Here is a 17,647-nt window from a genome sequence, read left to right as displayed (position 1 = left end):
GGGCTGTGTGCGGTGGGGCCGTCGGGGCTGTGTGCGGTGCGGCGGTCGGGGCTGTGTGCGGCGGTCGGGGCTGTGTGCGGTGCGGCGGTGGGGGATGTGTGCAGTGGGGCGGTTGGGGCTGTGTGCGGTGCGGCTGTCGGGGCTGTGTGCGGTGCGGCAGAATCACAGCTGCCAAGAGGAAATGTTAATTTTTTATCTTTACTTTTTTCCTATACATATAAAACAGCGCGGTTTCCCTCAATGCCCAGCTAATCAGCTTCTGGTATCAAGTCAACAGTCGGAGTCTTCATGATTTTTAAATAGCACCTGACCAAGCTCTAGATTAAATATAAGTTAACGCAGACACAGAGACAGAAGCTGCTCAGTGTTCAACAAGACGTAGGATCCACAGAGCGCGGGGGCTAAGGTAGACAAATACCATGGGCCTAGCAGGGCATTTTGGTGTGAGAACCAGGAAAATGAGAGTAAGAAGCCAAGACTGTGTTCAGGTGAGTGGGTAGGAAAAGTGTATGTTAGAGAGCAATTGGGAGAAAAAGAGTAGATAAAATAAATAGAGAAAGCCATGGATGGAATGGGTTCCCATTACGCCTGGCCTTGAATGTCACTAGTACTTGGGTTCGGTCCCATAACTAAGACACTTTCTCAGAGGCTCCCTGGATGGGGAGACCTTATGGAGGAGAAATGTCGGGAGGATGAACAGACCGTGCAGCGCACGACAGACCCGGGAAGAGACAGCAAGCAAGGACGTCAGCGGAGGAACTGCCGCTGCGCTCTCACGTCTGAAATCGTTATCATTTCACATGATCTTCAAAATCTGTAATGCCTGGGAACTGACCAGAGCTATTTCTGTACCGCAAACAGTGGGAAAAGAGCAGGCGGCCGGTCTCAGCCAGGAACAGCCCAAGGTTAGGCCCTCTTTGAACCTGATATTTTATTTTATTTATTTTAAAAGATTTTATGTATTTATTTGGCAGAGAGAGCACAGGCAGGGGGAGCAGCAGGCAGAGGGCAAAGCAGGCTCCCTGCCAAGCAACGAGCCCGATGTGAGACTTGATCCCAACCAACACTTTGGGATCATGACCTGAGCGGAAGGCAGACGTTTAACTGACCGAGCCACCCAGGAGTCCCTGAACCTTATATTTTATATCAGAGTGAGCGTATTTTTATTAAAGGTCCCCATGAAAGACACCCTACCTGGGCTTTAGAGAATGTGAAACAGAAGGAATTACCACTCGGTAAGACAGGGAAAGACACATTACTGTTAAGTATCTCAGAGCGTTTGATCCTTGGCAAGACCTCATGGAAAAAATGTCACCTTTACCTGAGCAGCAATTTGAAAAGCTTTTCACGTGTCACACCAAGAACTGGCATGTACAGAGCCCGGACCCTCGGACAGGCACAGCGGCGAGTTCTCACAACCCGAGGAGGCAGGTACCACCACGTGTCTCCACAGATGCACGGAGGATAACCTGCCCAGCGTCACGCTGCCGGGGATGCCGGGGCCAGGACTCGGCCGGGGGGTGACTCCAGAGCCTGAGAGCCCAGCATCACACACTCTGCCGCTGCACGTCCCACTGCTCCTTGAAACCACTGACGAGGGGAGTAAGTAAGATGAATCTGGTTTGTCCGGCAAATACGTGCAGAATTCTTACCTGCCGGGCCTCGTCCCACGTACTGAGTTTCGAAGGAGGGATGAAGCACGACCCTCCTGTGGGGACGCCCGCAGCCTACTCAGCAAGACGGACACACGGATCCATTTTACTGATGAACAACAGAAACTCGAAGGTTCCGTGAATTAAGTAACTCATCCGAGCGCGCAGCCAGAAGTGAGGGCAGCAAGGCCGAGCCTTAAAGGCCGTTATTAACATCCCCGAGGCTAACGCTTATTCTCAGGAGTGTTGTCACTTCCTTGTGGTGTGGCAGAAAGAAAAGAAAACACGACAACAGTACCACCAGCGGGACAGTACCACCAGCGGGACAGTACCACCAGCGGGACAGTACCACCAGCGGGGTTCTCCAGTCCGGCTGAGCCAGCACAGAGCTGGTTGGGTAAGGAGGAGACCTCACAGGAAGCCACTGTGATTCGGTGCAGACAGGCCAATGAACCGCACACTGGTCCAACAGTTGCAAAATGTTTCATTTCAAATACAAAGTGTCGTATCATTAATAATTTTTGCTAAAATAATTTCAGGTGCTTTGGGTGAGTCACTCATACTGGACCACTTTCCTTAAGAAAAACCAAACTATTTTTCAGGGCACCTGGGTGGCTCAGTGGGTTAAGCCTCTGTCTTCAGCTCAGGTCATGATCTCCGGGTCCTGGGATCTGCTCAGCAGGGAGCCTGCCTCCCCCTCTCTCTGCCTGCTTGTGATCTCTCTATCAAATAAATAGATGAATAAAATCTTTAAAAAAAAAACTATTTTTCATCTTCCCATCTGCCCCTCTCATACCCCTAAAGGAGGACTAGAATCCTTCATTTACAATGGAAGGTAACTACCCAAAACTACTTACCTGAACAAGCCTATGAAATTTTTTTTTAAAGATTTTATTTATTTATTTGACAGAGAGTGAGACAGCGAGAGAGTGAACACACGCAGGGAGAGTGGGAGAGGGAGAAGCAGGCTCCCCGCTGAGCAGGGAGCCCGACGCAGGGGGCTCGATCCCAGGACTCTGGGGTCATAACCCGAGCTGAAGGCAGACACTTAACGACTGAGCCCCAGGCGCGCCTGAAATGTGTTTCACCAACTGTGCGTGGCCCGCGATGGCTCCTCCGTGTGAACTACTATTATAGTATGATGTTCGCTGCCAGGTTAAGGGCAGCAAGCGTCCTTCGCTGTGTCCACTCACGAGGGACTCCGAGCCGGAGCAGCAGTGCATCGCTTCACTCCTTCCCTTCTCTGACCGGGCTTGACCGACAGCAGTCGGACCCGTGGTGGAGGCTGCTAGTCGCTACGTGTGACAGGTGGGGGTGACGAAGGAGCCTCCCGGGCCCCTGAGAACTCCTGTTCCAGCTTGTCGACCAGCGGAACTGAAGGAAGGGAGGTTTGCTCACAGGGAGCCGGGAGGGTGATCAAGGAGATTCACAGGGATTTACCAAACACGCACTCGGAGCCTAGCGCCACAGGAGACCAGGCGCGGCTGATGTGACCGAGGACCGGGCCAGAGTTCACCAGCATTATTAAGATAAAAATGGAGTGTCTTTCAATGATTTTAAAATCAAATGTAGGGGCGCCTGGTGTCTCAGTCGGTTAAGCATTTGCTTGGCTCAGGTCATGATCCCAGGGTCCTAGGATCGAGCCCCGCATTGGGCTCCCTGCTCAGCAGGGTTTGGGGGGGGGGGGGTCTGCTGCTCCTGCTGCTCCCTCTCCTCCCTGCTCCTGCTCTCTCTAGCTATCTCTGTCTCCAATAAATACATAAAATCTTTTAAAAAGTCAAATTAATTTTTAGTAAAATGTAAAGTATCTTTAAATCTTTACATTGTTCATGCCAGGGGCAGCAGCAGGTGGTGGAAAAAGGGCCTCAGGGCAAGTCTTTTCCAACCGCATCTCTCAGCATCCTGCGCTCCAGCCCCTCTGAGTGGCCAGAGGCTCCCCAGTCTGCTCGGCTCATCTGCCAGGCTCTGTGCCACTGGCCGAGAGTCCACCGACGAATGCAGTCCTCGCCCCGAGCTGCTCACTGTTCATCAGGAAAGAATGCAGCACCAGAGACCGGTACAGGGATTGAGGAGCTCCAGAGGGAGGAACCGACCGGCACTGAGGGCAGGGGTGTGCAGCGAAGGAGGAAATGACCGTGGCTGCGTCTGCAGGGACGGGGAGGTCTCCCACGCGGCCGCAGCAAGAGGCGCGCGCTCCAAGGCCTCTGACAGCTGCGCACGCAGAAGTCCGGGGTTGCTGGTGCTCAGAGCCGAGTGGGGCAGGTGAGGGGCGGCCTGCGGGCCGGGCAGGTGCCAGTCGCGGGCGTGACCCACCGTCGCCGAGGAAGAGCCCCTGCAGGCCAGTCTCCTCCGCTTTTACAACAGAGAAAGGGGCTCACTGCAAATACTTTAGAAGGTACAGGTCAGGGAAAGGGCGAAAAGTATTCAGAATTCCACAATGGAGAGAGAGAACCACGGTTAACATCTTGACATGCAATCTGTTATGTGTGTGTGTGTTTATACTAATAATAACTTCAAAAATGGAATCATTTAACAATAGGGTATATACCTACAAGGTAGTGATACTCTGCCTTACAAGAGGAAGGAAATTCCAACACATCCTACAACACGGAGAGACCTCCAGGACGTCACGCTAAGTGAAATAAGCCAATCATAAAAAGACAAACACTGCAGAATCCCACTGACACGAGCCGCCTGCACTCGTCAAATTCAGAGAGAGCAGAATGGTGGTTGCAAGGACTGAAGAAGGAGGGCGAAATGGGAAGTTGTTCAATGGTACAGCTTCAATTTTGCAAGATAAAAAGAGTTTTGGAGGTTGGGTGCACAACACCGTGAGTAAACTTACCATCACTGACTGTGCACTTAAAACTGGTTAAGATAGTGACTTTCTACTATGTGTGCTCTACTACAAAATTAAAAATAAAGAAATAAATTTTAAAAAGAAAATCAGTTAACAAATCTGTCTTAATATCTTTTAACTTATTTTTGTGATCACCTCTCCGTGTGATACACACACACACACACACACACACGTATCTCCATCAATATTCCAATATTTCAGTATAGTATTGTTGGCGTGATCTATCTTAATTTACTTAACCTAAGAAAATTATTTTTCTGGACGTGACCTATGGGTGCTTGGCTAAGGGGAGGGGCCGGTAAAGGGCAGAGGTACATGATCCAGAAGAAAGAGGATTATCAACAGAGCAAAGGTCCCGAAGGAAGGATGAGGAGATGGCATTCGGGGTTCAGGGAATGGACTGGCCTTAAAGATGTGGAAAAAAGGAAACCACATCTTCTGAAGATCAGGGGACTCCACTTGCATTTCTAAGGAAGAGCTGGGGCCGCTGAAGGGAGTCAGAGACTGGACACCTCCACGGAGCTGAAAGAGTGGAGGGAGTAGGGTGTGGGACAGCTGGAAGGGTACACAGGGACACTCAGAGAATGAGACACTGAGGCTAAGATTTCGGAGGTGGAAAAGTACCGATGGTATAAGAACCTGGGTGGAGGCCTGGGAGTGAACAGCTATGGTTTAGTTGGAGGTGAACTTATTGAAAAGGTCCAGTGGATTTTGAGGCCAGATCTATGGTCCGATGATCCAGGACGACTGCCGTTGTCGAGAGTTAGGACAAGAGTTGGGGAGGAGGGGAGGCAGGGAAGACGCAGAGCCAGGTCCTCAGCAACTCGAGAAATGAATGAAATGCCTGGGAGCTGGACAGAGAGCAGTGCTGAGAGAGGGTGGAAGGTGGTTTACCATGTTTGGCCTTAGAGTTGGGGATGAAACGCCTTTCCATGCAGTGACCCACACAGAAGAGCGAGAGAGCAATCAGCCGGAAGGTCAAGGGCTTTATTAAGCGTGGATTCCCTGGGGTGCAGAGGGAAAGAATGGGGGGATTCAAAAGACGACCAGAAATGAGAACGTTAAGAAGCCATGAAAATGCAAGTTATGATATATGGTGGGGGGAGGTAAAGGAGGTGGGTGTGAGAGGTCTTACTGACACAGTTAGATCGTGGAAGAAGGAGGATCACAGGGTTCCGGATGTCGGTGAATGGCCAGGCTTGAACAAAAGAAAGAGAATGCAGGACCCAGATCTAGTTTCAGAAAAGTGGTAGGAAATGCTATTAAGTTTGCAGAGAGACAGCGTGCTCGGAGGCTCCTAGTTCTCAGAGCACCTTCTCACGTATCTCCAGCTTCCTTACCATGACTTCTTTTTCTCCATAACACATTCATCGTGTGCTATACTATTTCCTTATCTATCCATTTCTGGTTGGTCTTCTCCAATAGACTATACAGCTCCCAGAGGGCAGGAATGTGTCTGTTTTGTTCACTGCTCTATCACCAGCACCTAGATATGTCTGCATATAGTAACACCTCAATAAATCACGCTGAATGAATAATCGAGTGAATGAATAAATGACAAAAACCAGTTAGGATGAGGATATCCCACGAGGTTTGCTAAAACTGCAGCAAGGGCCTCCCTCAGGAGGGAGCTATCTTAGAGGGCTCAGTGGTAAAGGGACAGAAGATGTAGGCCAGGGCCTCCTCCCAGGTCATATCTGTTCTTTTGTTCATTTTCCGCTTCTCAGATGTGACTGTTCCTTCTGATCCTACAAGGCTCAACTTGTGTGTCAGTGTCTCTTAGAAACCCTCTGATGTCTCTCCTCTTCTATCCAGGACACCCACCCCCTTGTGGGTGCTCTCGAGGCACCCAGGGGCTTTTCTCTCCACATTGCGCTTCCTCTAATGTAGGATAACTATTAATGTGTCCGCCTCCCCCGCCGGACTGAAGAAGCACGGCTTCCCGCAAACACACAGGCAGACGTCTACAAACGTTTGCTGGGTATATAAATGGCAAGTACTGCGCATGTGAATCAGGTCAGTAAGAGACTATATTTTCCTTCTTTGAAGCTCAGTTTTGTCACACAAAAATTTGCACTTTGGCCCACTGAGCAAGGGGACTTCTGGTGCAAGGGCAACCAGGTAGGAAACAGCTCAGCTCTCCACACCAGAGATCAGCTGGAGTCTTTATCTTTAAGAGAAGAGAGGGGTCCACTGTCTTTCATGTGCCCCTTCCCCTGCCAGCTGGGGATGCTCCCAGATGATGAAATGCAAGAGCACCCCAGGAACGTCTAAACAATGTCTGATTTGGGGCACCTGGGGTGCTCGGATGGTTAAGCGACTTCCTCTGGCTCAGGTCATGATCTCAGGGTCCTGGGATCCAGCCCGGCACTGGGCTCCCTGTTCAGCCTGGAGACTGCTTCTCCCTCTGTCTCTCTCTCTCTCTCTCTCTCGCTCTGTCTCTCATGAATAAATAAATAAAATCTTAAAAAAAAAATAAACAAGGTCTTCTTTGGTTTGAAGCGCAGCCTGGATTTTTACAGCCTTTCAAATGATTCTATTGCACAGTCAGGGTTGAGAGGCTCTGCCCCCAGCAACTGGACGTCTTCTCTTGGTGTGAGGCGCTGTCCAAGGTAGCCGCTTCTCAAGCGCGTCTTCACCCTGATGTCCACCCAGCGGCCCCGGGCAAGGGTCAGTGGTCGTCTGAACCACGCAGTGGAAGAGCGCTGCGCTTGGGGCAGTACCGAAGCCGCAACACACAGTTAATTGTACTGGAGGAAACCACAACTTTGTGTTCAATCTGAATAAAACTGCACTGTCCAAGAGCCTCCATGTGGCTATTTAAATTTCAATTAATCCAGATTTTTAAAAATTTTAATTAAAAATTCAGTTCCTCAGTTGCACATTCAGTTGCTCAACACAGAGTGGCCACCATACGGCACGATGCGGAAAGCGAACACTTCCATCATTGCAGAACGTTCTAGTGGCGAAGGCTAACAGCAACTACCGATCCCCTTCTTCTTCTTCTTTTAAAGATGTTATTTATTTATCTGACAGAGATCACAGTAGACAGAGAGGCAGGCAGAGAGAGAGGAGGGAACAGGGTCCCTGCTGAGCAGAGAGCCCGATGCGGGGCTCGATCCCAGGAGCCTGAGATCATGACCTGAGCCGAAGGCAGAGGCTTAACCCACTGAGCCACCCAGGTGCCCCTAATCCCCTTCTTCTGAAAGTAACCTGTAGCTATATTGATTTGCTGTTAATCACGGGCAAAATGGTTTGCAGAGGGTAAACAAACTGAACTTCTGGTCATTCCTTCTGAGCAGCCACACCTAGATGAGAGCAGCCCTTTATACACCTTTTCCAGAATGAGAACTAAGATGGGAATTCTAGGCTCTCATGAACAACAGTTCTGAATAGTTCCATTACATGTATTAGGGCAGCGGTGGCTTTCCAACCTTTTTGACCAAGACTGACAGTAAACAGAAGTATTTACTATCACAATCCAATATACAGATATATATGTATATAACTGAAAAGAAATGTTTCAGAAATCAGTATTTATCCTTACTACAAATTCTGCACTTGGACATTTTCTTTATTATTCTATTCTATTGTATTTTCTGTTTCATTATAAAAATTAATCTACTCGTCTGTTTTCATAGCCCTGCTGACCTACAGCTTGAAAAACTACTACCTTAAGATACAAGTTGGACACAAGAAACTGGGACTCGCCTTCACACCTCAGAGTTAACAGCCAGCTCAGTAATAATTCATAGCTAACATCTATTAGGCAATTACTGTCTGCCAGGCACTGTGTTAAATGTCTTCTATTCGTTCCCTTATTCAAGTTTCATAATAGCCCATGGAACTGGTGTCTGAGAACTGGGAAATTCTGGGATTTTATGCTATTTGCACAAGTCATGGATGCTGAAGAAGACCCGGGGCTCCTGGGTCAGGGACAAATGACTGTATTACTCTCAGTGACAGCAGTAGCTAGAGTACCTGCATTTTCTTGTAACCGTCTTCTAGCTCCGACGTCTACAGGTGTCACAACAAAGGCCACGTGACCCCTGCACACACAGGCAGGAGCGTTCCTGGAGAGCAAGGCCGCCCTCGGACCCGTGTCCGTCATACTAGATGGACGCACGCCTGCCCGTTGCTTGAGGGCGACGCTACCTCTATCATCCAAGACTGTTCGCTGTGCACACATGCTGGGAAAGATGACCCAGGACAAAGTTGCTGCCAGTGCCTCCCTTCTTAAAGACCTGTCCAAAGGCAGGGACGCGCGGAGGACTGCCTCCCAACAGGACGTACCACAGCACCGAGAACAGCTTTAAAAGGATTAAGTAACTTATTCAAGGTTACACAGCTAGTGACCAGGCCCACACGATACCTAAGCCTATGCTGACACCTGCTTTTGCAGCCCGTGGACAGTGCCACAGGAAGGGAGAAGACATCAGTCACTCAGTCAGTCATTCGCATGTGAAATCCACTCCCGACAGGGACCACGCCGCTGCACACAATGGGGGCCGCTCTCCCACATTTTCTTCCAGGGCCCGGAAGAAGAGTAGCATATGAACAGGGCTGACCAACGTTTCCTATAAAGAACCAGGTACAGAAGACTGTCAGCTTCATGGGCCAGATGGGCTATTTGAACTGCTGGACTCTGTGGTAGTAGTGCAGAAGCAGCCCCAGGTGATATGCCGCCGATGGACAGGGCTGTGTTCCAATAAAACTTTATTTACAAAGTAGTTAGCCAACCTCCCTCTCCCGACAACCCGGAGGGATAAAAAAAAAAAAAATTACATGATATAATCTCTACATGCAAAGAAACAGTTTTTTGTTTTTTGTTTTTTAAGATTTTACTTATTTGTCAGAGAGAGAGCAAGCATGAGTAGGAGCAAGAGAAGAGGGGGAAGCAGGTTCCCTACTGAGCAAGGAGTTTGATGCAGGACTCGATCCCAGGATCCTGGGATCACGACCTGAGCTGAAGGCAGACGCTTAACCAACTGAATCACCCAGGTGCCCCAAAACAATGACTTAATTGGAAAGGACAAGGTACATGTGCCACAAGCAACCAAACCAGGAGACACTTGAAACAGAACCGAGCCTAGGTTCAATGTCAGAGTCCCGTGAAGTCAGCGCAGACAGACAATACGTCAAGAACTGGTGTAAAATATTCACAGGCTAAAAGTAGAATGGAGCCTACATATCTTTCTGTGATGACTGTGGTCATGCCACGACTCTAAGAAATAAATTATCTGACTTCCTAAGGCTTTTCTAGCTCTTAGAAATGCTCAGTGGGGGACCAGTTATCATCCAGAACAATCCTCTTTAATTTCCCAGGTGCTGAAATGAGTTAAAGCCCGTGTTATGAATAAGGAGGAAGTAACAGTGAAGAAAAAGTTCCTCCGGGCGAGGGACCATGCGGGGGACGGCACAAATACTGTCCGATGGCTAATAAAGAGCACCGCGGATGACCTGCCAAATTTGTGGCCCGACACGTAAGTGCTCACTTTGTTCGATGGCCTCATCTTAAAAGATCACCATGTGCTACTCTTTGATCACAAGGACGTCCTCTCCCCAAATCAGTTAATGGGAAAACTTTGTCTCTATTTTTACATGCACACATAGAAAATCAGAATTTTGGCATGCAAATGGCAACCCACTCCTTTTCATACAGATCAATCGTTACGTCACATATAAGCTCAAAATAAAATGGAAAAACACCAATCAAAATGTCATAGAAAAATAATCAGTTTATTCAGGAACAATTCTATTAGCTATTAAAATTACAGGCGAGAAATCCTGTTCTTGTGAACTCTGTGCTGTCGCTGACAAGCCTGGAAAATTTCTCAAAATTTTCTAAGTCTAAGGCACGTGGGAACATAATGCCACAAGAAAGAAAAACTGTCCCCCGTAAGTTCATATTCCTGCCACTGCGCACAGGTAGTTTTAGTTGCTCGTGTTTCTACGTAAATACATTTTAAATTTTAGTGAAAAGTAGAATTTAGGAATTCCAGGAGATACATTTCCACTAGAAATTCCAGAACAATTACATTATGGAATTCTAATTTACAAACAGTCCAGGTGCAGTAAAAAGTAGTATTTCTATTTGAAATGGCTTTACAATGGTATCAGTATCTCTTAATTAACACCTTTCAGTGGGGCGCCTGGGTGGCTCAAGTCAAGCTTCTGCCTTGGGCTCAAGTCATGATCCCAGGGTCCTGGGATGGAGCCACCATCGGGCTGTCTGCTCAGCGGGGAGTCTGCTTCTCCCTCTGCCTCTGCCCTATTCCCTGCTCGCTCTTGTTCCATCTCTTGTTTTTGCTATCTCAAATAAACAAAATCTTGAAAAAAAGAAAAACCACCTTTCACTCATAAGTCAATAAAATGAAAGATAATTTGAAAGACTGTTTTATTAACCAGACCAGTTTAAATACTATAATGTCCATTTTGGCTATGTACAGATTTCTTCTTGTTTTTTTTGTTTTGTCTTTTGCTTTTGTTTTTTGTTTTTAAAGATTATATTTATTTATTTGGGAGAAAGAAAGAGAGCACGAGTGGGGCTGGGGGAGAGGCAGAGGGAGACGGAGAAGGAGACTCCTCCCTGAGCAGGGAGCCCCACGTGAGGCTCGATCCCGAGACCCCAAGATTATGACCTTAGACAAGGCAGATGCTTACCTGACTGAGCCACTCAGGTGCCCGTTTTTCATTTTTCTAAGTAGGCTCCATACGCAGTGTGAAGCCCAACAGAGGGTTTGAACTCATGACCCTGAAATCAAGACCTGAGCTGAGACCAAGAGCCGATGCTTAACTAACTGAACCCCCAGGCGCCCACTTTTGTTTTTTTGTTTTTTTTAAAGTAATCTCTACCCCCAGATCTACCCCCAGATCTCACAACCCCAGATCACATGCTCTACTAACTGAGCCAGCCAGGTGCCCTTGGCTATGTACAGTTTTACTTTATGCCTTAAAACTTCCAATTATTACCATCTAAAGTATTTCTGTGGCAGCTAAGTCATTATAAGTGTAAAAAACAGGAAGAGGTCTACTTTGTTAATAAATGAAATGTTTGATGAACAGTAAGGCTCTGCTATTTTTGGAGACATTTATGTTTACATTCAGTTGAAAACCATTATAATTCATTATAGTTACTGCAGAGTTAAATAACACCATTTAAACTACAGGCTGATTTCCTCTACTGCCATAGTTAATCACAATTACTTCTTTTTTTTTTTAAAGATTTTATTTTTATTTATTTATTTGACAGACAGAGCGAGAGAATACAAGCAAGGGGAACAGAGGGGAGTAAGAAGCAGACCCCCCGCTGAGCAGAGAGCCCAATGTGGGACTTGATCCCAGGATGCTGGGATCATGACCTGAGCCCAAGGCAGACGCTAATGGACTGAGCCACCCAGGCGCCCTCACAATGACTTCTTAAGCTTTGTCTACACTTGCCTAAAAGTATTACACGACCTCCAGCACGTTTTCAAAGACCTTCACTGTACTCCTTTGTACTCCATGGGTAGAGTCTGTACCCCTGTCTCCAGAGGTGGACGCTTCTGAAGCTTTGAACAACATCTGAATGCCTCCAGGACATTCTGGAGTTTTTAAAGAAGAAAAGTAGCCATGACGACAAGCTGTTTCCTCTTGTCTGCCTGATGAAGTCCATGGACATGTGGTCACTCAGACTTAGTTTGACCTTTAGGGAAAACTGAAATCTTCCTTCCAAAATGAATTTGGTTTTCCTTTCTAGAATGCACTAGGTGAGGGAAAAAAAAATTTCCAGCCTCAGTTTTAAGACCTCTCCTTGTACATAAAATTCTTTTTTAAAGAAGATTTTATTTATTTATTTGACAGAGAGAGAGCGCACAAGCAGGGGGAGCGGCAGGGAGAGGGAGAAGCAGACTGCTGCTGAGCAGAGAGCCTGACACAGGGCTCGATCCCTGGACCCTGGGATTATGACCTGAGCCGAGGCAGATGTTTAACCAACTGAGCCACCCAGGTGCCCCTGTACATAAAATTCTGAAAACAACACTCTTTTCCATTTATTATATTAAAATGAAATCAAAAGGTACAAACTTCCTTTGTACAAACAAACTTTATTTTCTTTATAAAATAAACTCGTCTTGGGGATATAATGTATAGTATGGTGACTGCAGTAAATAATACTGTATTATGCATTCGAAGGTTGCTGAGAGAGTGGATGTCAAAAATTCTCATCACAAGAAAAAAATCTGTATCTATACGTGGTGAGGGAAGTTAACTAGACTTAGTCCTTTTGCAACATATGCAAATGCCTAATCATCATGGTGTACATCTGAAAGTAATATACTATTACATGTCTATTACAAATAAAAATATATACATATCACGAAACACAGGCAAGAAGTGATTCCAAAAAACAATTTAGAATGTAGTAAAAAGTGGGAGATTTATGGGATGCACCTTATCTATTCAGACCATTTGGGACAATTTGCTACAAAGCAGTGGGTAGAAGTCAGCGAATGGTTAGGAAGGAAGGAAGCCCGCAAAGTCTGTAGTTAGTCTTTGGGTAATTTGCGTTTCTTTGGTCCCCAGGCTTCCTGATCCAGGGCATTCACTTTCAGGGGCCAGAGGCTGGGAGCAGCAAGGTCTCTCCTGGCCTAAAGACAGTGAGTAAACACAGAGTGACTCCCCACCTCCCCAATAGGATTCATCTTACTCAGAAGATGGCTGTGGTCTGCTCACTTCTGTGCTTGTACAAGGCTATGCAATGTCTGAGCCTCACAGGTGTGCCGCTGTCCCCCTGCACATCACTGTCACACTGCACTGTAGAAGGGGGGGATCTGTCACCGACTGCCTGGGGCTCAATCCTGCCTCTCCGACTTCCTGGGATTGGAGGTACCATGGGATCGCGGCGAGGCTCACAGGACTGTCCTGAGAAGCAACGTAATACATGTGAAGCATTCAGCGTGGGGCCCTCGGGAAGTACTCAGTGATTTGCGGAGGCCTTAGATCAATGCTTCCCAAAAGTGGGTCTCGAGCCTACTTTCAAAGGCAATATTTGATATCATGATCCAAGAGACACACAAACACTCATATAATAATACTAGAAATAATGACCCTGCTTATACAGTGCTCACTATGTATGGACTGGGCATTGCAGCGGCAGGATTTGAGTCCAAGGGTCCTGGTAATGTAGTGCTTTCCGTCGCCACCCTCCCTGCGGCCTTGTATTTGCCAGACGTGGGAGAAGCAAAAATTTCAGCAGTCACTAGCAGCTCCCACTGAGAGGGACACATAGTGAGAATTCCTATTCCACTGTATATTTCATTTCATTAAAAAACAAGCAAACAAAACACTGACCTTAACCTTTTAAATCAATTCCATGACTCAGGACACATGGTTTGAAAAATACTGTAAGGGTGTATGAAAATGTTTTGGAAACATAAGGAGAAAGTTAAGCAAGAACATGTGTCTCGTCTTGGGGGCTTGACCATGTTACTGTGCACGGCAGACCTCAAAAACAGCGACAAACCAAAACAGGAGTACATGGAACATTTCCTAAATTCAAGAAGCCTCCCCCAGTGGCCTCAGCCGCTCCTTGAGGCGGGGGTACTCATTTGTTGGCTTTTTCACGGGATTTCTGTGACTGTCAGACAGGAACGGGAATCGGACGGGAGAATGGTTGTGCGTCAGCCCTCAGCTCCCACCTCTTCTCCAAACATCCCTCCCCTTGAAAAATCTAAAAGCACAGAAACCAACTTTAAGAATAAATGATTCTATTACGTGCAAGAGAGCAGATTCGAGGACGTGGAAGAACACATGCTCGCACGGGGCCGAGCATCTAAACCGCTCTGGACGTTGCTTATTCTGCGGGTGAGCAAATACATATAAATTAAAAAGGGAAACTTAATTTTTACAGTGGGCTGGAACTTCAGCATAAAACACCTTCTTTAGAGTAAATGCTAGTGTTTTGGTAACAACAGGATGACAGAGTGAAATTTAAATTCTGGGTCTATCACTGCCTATTTCCCCTTTCTTCCAAAGAATAATTGCCAACAGGGGCCCCTGGGTGGCTCAGTCAGTTAAAGGTCCAACTCTTCATTTCGGCTCAGGTCATGATCTCAGGGTTGTGAGGTCGAGCCCCACGTCGGACTCCATGCTTAGTGCAGAGCCTGCTTGGGATTTTCTTGCTCTTTCTCCCTCTGCCCCTCCCCTCAACCACTCATGTTCTCTAAGTAAATAAATAAATAAATAAAATCTTAAAAAAAAAAAAAAGAATTGCCATCAAATGTTATCTCTACAGGAAACAGGTAAAGACAGTTTAGAGCTACACCATCCAGCATGATAGCCACTAGTCCCATGTGGCTATTTAAATTAATTAAAATTAAATAAAAACTAGAATCGAGTCCCTCAGTTGTACGAGGCACATACCAAGTGCTCAACAGCCACATGTGGCTTGTGGCCAGCACCTCGGACAAATGATGGAATACAGAAAGTTTTACTGGACAGCACCAATATAGAGAAAGGCCATTTGCAGAGGCTAAAAGAAAAATGCTGATTTCTTAATCGCTAGAAGAATTCCAAGCCCGACTCAGCAGCGCTGGCTTGATTTGCTCCACAGCGAGGTTGGTCTGCCGGAAGATTCCACCACAGTCTCGCACTATCATTGCAACTGCTCGTCCAAAATCTCTTCGCATGGAGACTTGCCATTGCCAAGAAGCTATCTTTTGCCATCCCACCACACCAGGAAAGGGTATTTGGCGAAAACAACAACTTGTTAGAGTTCTACTAACTTATAAGCTCGCTTGAAAGTACTCAGAACAACTGGTGAGAAGCCATGGAGACACAGGCCACTGGCAGAGCCAGGAGGAGAAGTCTGCCGTTGGAGTTAGTAGGGAGGCACTTCTGCCGTCAGCTCCGGGTAAAACCTTTATTACACACCAGAGTGTGCTCCTCGCCTTGTCATGAACGTGGGCCCAGATTCAGTAACACTTGGTGTTTGTATCACACTTGAGAGCTTTAGCTCAAATCTTACTTCAGCCTCTCAGAACCTGATCACCACTGTGGGGTGGATTCTGGGAGCTACAGACTCTGCTGGTGACGGGGGACACTGAGAGGCCATACGTTATCCTGTCAGTGTCTGTCTTGCTTCATTGGTTCCTGAAATGATCCCCAGTGGCCAGAGTTTCGTGGGAGCAAATGGCTCAAACTGCAGGCCCCGCCAGCTTCCCCGCGTGGGGACCGCAGGCCCTCCGGCTCTGGCCCGCTGGACCGCGGAGGTGCGCTCCGGTCACCGGGGAAACGAAGCAGGGCACGGACAAGAGTGTGACGCAAAGTGCTGTCCCTGTGGATGACTGCAGAGCAGGTGCCGTGAACGGACACCCCGCAAGGTCACGGCACACACGGGTGTGGTGGATCCAGAACGAAGCCTGACACCGGCCTTACTGGGTTCGCACAAACAATCACTGCCCAGCGCAACTCCCCCTGCGCGCAGCAAACTGTAAGGGGATTTGATGAGAAATCTGTGCCTTGAGCAACGGCGACGAAGATACCTTAACCCGGATTTAAACAACCCGGACGGCCTCGTGCTAGCGGCAGAGGAACGCGCGCTTTCCAGCTCCCGCCGCGTCAGGCCGAGGTCGGCGGCACCGACCCAGGGGTGGTCCCCGCGGGCCGCACTTCCTTCCCTTCCGTCTACCATGGCCAGTGCCTGAGCGTCCAAGCTGGGGAGCAAATCCAGAACGGACCGGCCCTTAGAAGGCCCGAGCTGCGGCCCCCAGAGGAAACGCGCCGCCCGTTCGGAGGCCGCAGCCTGGAAACGTCTCCGCGACGCGGGGGGAAGACAGTGCGGGATTTCGTGCACGACGGCTGAGCCCAAAACTCTCCGATCCGCAAATACCCACGCGTGAGCCCAACAAGTTCTTCCTCAAAGCCGTAAGCGGGTCCGCTCGCTAACGGCCCCCGCGGGGTCTCCAGAGTCGCCCTCGCCTGCGGCCAGGACGGCGGGGACAGCCGCGCGCCCCGAACCCTGCCGGGGTCGGAGCAGAAATGCCCAGCGGGAGCTCGCACCGCCGTCCGGCCTCGAAACCCCCGCAGGCCGCCCCGGCTCTTGCGGACGCGCCCCGAGCACGGCCGGGCCCCGCGCAGTGGGCCGGGCACCGCGGACCGTCCGTGGGGCGCTCGGGGCGGGACGCGCGGACGGGAGCGACGAGCACCAGCAGGGAGCGTGAGTGTCACGCGGGAGCGACACTCCTCTGAGGCGGAGAAAAACGCGCACCGAGTCTCCCTCCGCCACCCGGAGCGAGTCGCTCCCACCGACGAGCGGCCCCGGCAGCCCCGCCGCGCGGAGAAGCCGAAAAGTCCGCGTCCTGCCCGCGTGCGGCCGGAGAGACGGCGCGGCTGTGCGGGGCGGGAGGGCGGCGCGCGGGGCGAGGCGAGCTCGTGCCGCCCCCGGTCCCTCCCCGGCCCCCTCCCGGGCCCTCCCCGGTCCCCCGTCGCCCGAGCCGGCCCGACTCGGCTAACGGTCAAGTGAGCCGCGGCGGCAGGAGCCCCGGAGGCCGAACCTGGGGTCGCTCCCGACCGAGTCCATCGGACAACAAAGGGCCGGGCCGTGCGGCGGGGGCGGCGCGTGGGGACACCTGTCACCGCGCGGGACGGGGCCGCGGCCGGCGGGCGGCGCAGGGGCTCGGCGGACAGACTGCGGCGGCGGCGGGGACCGAGGCGCGGAGGACAGGCGGGGGCAGCTCCGGGCGCGGCCGGACACGCGCGTCTCCCCAGCGGGGGCTCGGCCGGGCGGACCCGCGCCCGGGGCGCTGCGGGGCTGGGGCTGGGGCAGGGCGGAGCGGGGCCCCCGCGGCCGGGAGGACCCCGGCGCCCCAGTCCCGCAGCAGCGCCCGCCGCCCCCGGTCTCCGCCTCCAAGCTGGGCGCGGAACCGGCCCCCGCCCCCGGCTGCCCCGCGCCCCCAGCTGCCTCGCGCCCCCGCTGCCCCGCGCCCCCCGCTGCCCCGCGGCCCGGCGGAGGAGGGGGCGCCGCGCCTACCTGGTCGGGAGCGGCGGGGCCGCGGTCGCCTGGCGGGGCCGTGACCTGCGGCGGAGGCAGCGGCGGCGGCGGCGAGGCGGGCGCTTCCTTCAGGAAGGGGTGGGACCTGCGCGCCCGCCCGCCCCC

The 17,647-nt window shown here is 50.2% G+C and overlaps 1 protein-coding gene across 2 annotated transcripts in view; it reads right to left on the bottom strand.

Moving 5' to 3' along the window:
- Nucleotides 1-17,647, bottom strand: part of LOC111149132 (transmembrane protein 150C) — a 79,080-nt gene that overhangs the window by 57,365 nt on the left and 4,068 nt on the right. The window contains exon 1 of one of the 2 annotated variants that reach the window (XM_022506069.1): nucleotides 17,522-17,567. The exons of the other annotated variant lie outside the window; for it this stretch is intronic. The gene's annotated coding sequence lies outside the window, so the exon portion shown is untranslated. Of the gene's footprint in view, nucleotides 1-17,521; nucleotides 17,568-17,647 lie in introns of those variants that run through there. 2 annotated transcript variants of the gene reach the window in all.

Source organism: Enhydra lutris, unplaced genomic scaffold, assembly GCF_002288905.1.
Source record: "Enhydra lutris kenyoni isolate GAN:26980312 unplaced genomic scaffold, ASM228890v2 scaffoldscaffold21, whole genome shotgun sequence".
NCBI lineage: Eukaryota > Metazoa > Chordata > Mammalia > Carnivora > Mustelidae > Enhydra > Enhydra lutris.
This window is presented reverse-complemented; position numbering and strand designations above follow the sequence as displayed.